Genomic DNA, 2,907 nt, shown 5'->3' with positions numbered 1-2,907 from the left:
TGGAAGACAGTGTGGCGATTCCTCAAGGACCTAGAAATAGAAATTCCATTTGACCCAGCAATCCCATTACTGGGTATATATCCAAAGGATTATAAATCGTTCTACTATAAGGACACGTGCACACGAATGTTCACTGCAGCACTGTTTACGATAGCAAAGACCTGGAACCAACCCAAACGCCCATCAATGATAGACTGGACAGGGAAAATGTGGCATATATACACCATGGAATATTATGCAGCCACCAAAAACGATGAGCTTGTGTCCTTTGTAGGGACATGGATGAACCTGGAAACCATCATTCTCAGCAAACTGACAGAAGAGCAGAGGATCAAACACCGCATGTTCTCACTCATAGGCGGGTGTTGAACAATGAGAACAAATGGACACAGGGAGGGGAGCACTACCACTGGGGTCAGTTGGGGGGAAATAGGGGAGGTACGGTGAGGGGAGGGGAGTTGGGGAGAGATAGCAAGGGGAGAGATGCCAGATGCAGGTGATGGGGAGGAAGGCAGCAAATCACACTGCCACGTGTGTACCTATGCGACAATCTTGCATGTTCTTCACATGTACCCCAAAACCTAAAATGCAATAAAATAAATAAATGGAAAAAAAAATAGCAAAAAAGCAATTATTTCACCTATATGTGAAATTCTAAAAAGTCAAACTCACCTGGGTACGGTGGCTCACGCCTTTAATCCCAGCACTTTGGGAGGCCGAGGCGGGTGGATCACGAGGTCAGTATATCGAGACCATCCTGGCTGACGTGGTGAAACCCCATCTCTACCAAAAGTACAAAAATAAAAAAATTAGCCAGGTGTGGTGGCAGGTGCCTGCAGTCCCAGCTACTCAGGAGGCTGAGGCAGGAGAATCACATGAACCCAGGAGGCAGAGGTTGCAGTGAGCCGAGATAGAGCCACTGCACTCTAGCCTGGGTGACAGGGCAAGACTCCATCTCAAAAAAAAAAAGTCAAACTCATAGAGGTAGAGAGTATAATGGGCTTTACCAGAAGTGGGAGGGGCGTGCGGGAAATGGGGACATGTTGGTCAAAGAGTACAAAGTTTCAGTCAGGCAGGAGGAAAAAGTTTTTGAGATCTATCTTACAGCGTGATGACTAGAGTCAACAATTATGTATTGTATATTTCAAAATTCCTAAAAGAGACTTTAAATGTTCTTACCAAAAGAAAAAAGGGGATGTGGATGATGAATATGTTGATTAGCTTGGTTTAATCATTCCACAATCTACCCACATATTAAAACACTACATTTTACCCCATAATTGTTACAATTATTTTTCAGTTAAGAACTTAAAATTTTTTAACGCACATAAGCCAGAGATTTTGTAAACCAAAAAAAAATTATGAAAATATACTAATTTAATTAGTAATATATTAGTTATAATGTATTAAATGTATTGCATTAACTATAACATATACAGTGTATTAATTGTGTGAACTTGCCTCTGGTTACACAATAAAATCAGTGCTATTGAACAAAAAGATAAAAGACATCCACACATCCACAAGAAATGTAATTCAGGAAATGATGCAGTTCCATGGAAAAAGGTGAGTTATTCAATTTAAAGTGTCAGGACAATTGGTTTTGCACATGGGAAATAATTGAAATTGGATTGCTAACTCATGATTATAAAACAATCTACTACATATCAATAAAAAGCTCAAATTTTGAAAGGTAAACATTTAAATGCTGGGAAAATACAGAAATGATCTTGAAATAGGGAATGTGGCTCAAACAATACACAAAATTGCAAAGCATAAAGAACAAAACAAATGAACTTGAAGCTATTTTAAAAGTACAAACGCCTCTTTATCAAAAGACACTATAAAGAATATAAATAAAAACAAGTCACAAAATGGGAAAGATCATTTCAACACATATAAGTACATTTTTTTGTTTCAAAAATCAATAATAAAAAATGAGCAAAAGACATAAACACATATCACACAGAATATGTTTTACATGAATGCCCAACACATATATGAAAACATGATCAACCTCCCAAGCAATCAGAGAAATGCAACAGAAATATACAAGATACCACTTTACACCACCAAATTGAAAAATGCCTGCAATCTAACCATTCTAAGTGTTAGCAAGGACGTGGCACCAAGAGAACTTACCCAATGCTCACACAAATATAAATTAGGATAAGTTAAGAGAGCAGTTTGGCACTACCTATAATTGTTAAACCTTGGAGATTGTAGAGCCCTAGGGCCTTAAGTGAATATAGGCAGTAGCCAGGTAGTGATTACAGCCACCCATTACTTTCCAGAAATTCCACATCTAGGTTTTTTTTCATAAGCATGCAGGTAGAAAGTCAAAGATCCTTCTTATAAAGTTAAACACGGTTTGCATATAATTCCCATAAGCCAACACAAACCGGATATTTAATTTTTAAATTTTGTCTCTCCACTGAGCTTCATTGTGAAGATAAACCAATTTTTTAAATAGTCAATATAATACAGGTAAAATATCAAGTTTGAATACAAAAATTAACATTATTATAATTGTGGCTACTGTTATTAAACCACAACATGGCATCCAACAAAAAATTATAGTCACTTTTCCTTTATTATTTTTAAAAAGCTCATTTAGGAGACAGAGCAAGACAGTGGAATAGAAGCCTCCACTGATCATCTTTCCCACAGGAACACCAAATTTTAACAAGTATCTGTACGCAAAAAGCACCTTCAACTTTGGGAGGCTGAGGCAGGCAGATCACGAGGTCAAGAGATCGAGACCATCCTGGCCAACATGGTGAAATCCGGTCTCTACTAAAAAATACAAAAATTAACTGGGCATGGTGGCGTGCGCCTGTAGCCCCAGCTACTCGGGAGGCTGAGGCAGGAGAATCGTTTGAACCTGGGAGGTGGAGATTGCAGTGA

The sequence above is a fragment of the Cebus imitator genome, unplaced genomic scaffold (genome assembly GCF_001604975.1).
Source record: "Cebus imitator isolate Cc_AM_T3 unplaced genomic scaffold, Cebus_imitator-1.0 Scaffold30, whole genome shotgun sequence".
Taxonomy (NCBI): domain Eukaryota; kingdom Metazoa; phylum Chordata; class Mammalia; order Primates; family Cebidae; genus Cebus; species Cebus imitator.
Note: the sequence above shows the minus strand (reverse complement) of the source record.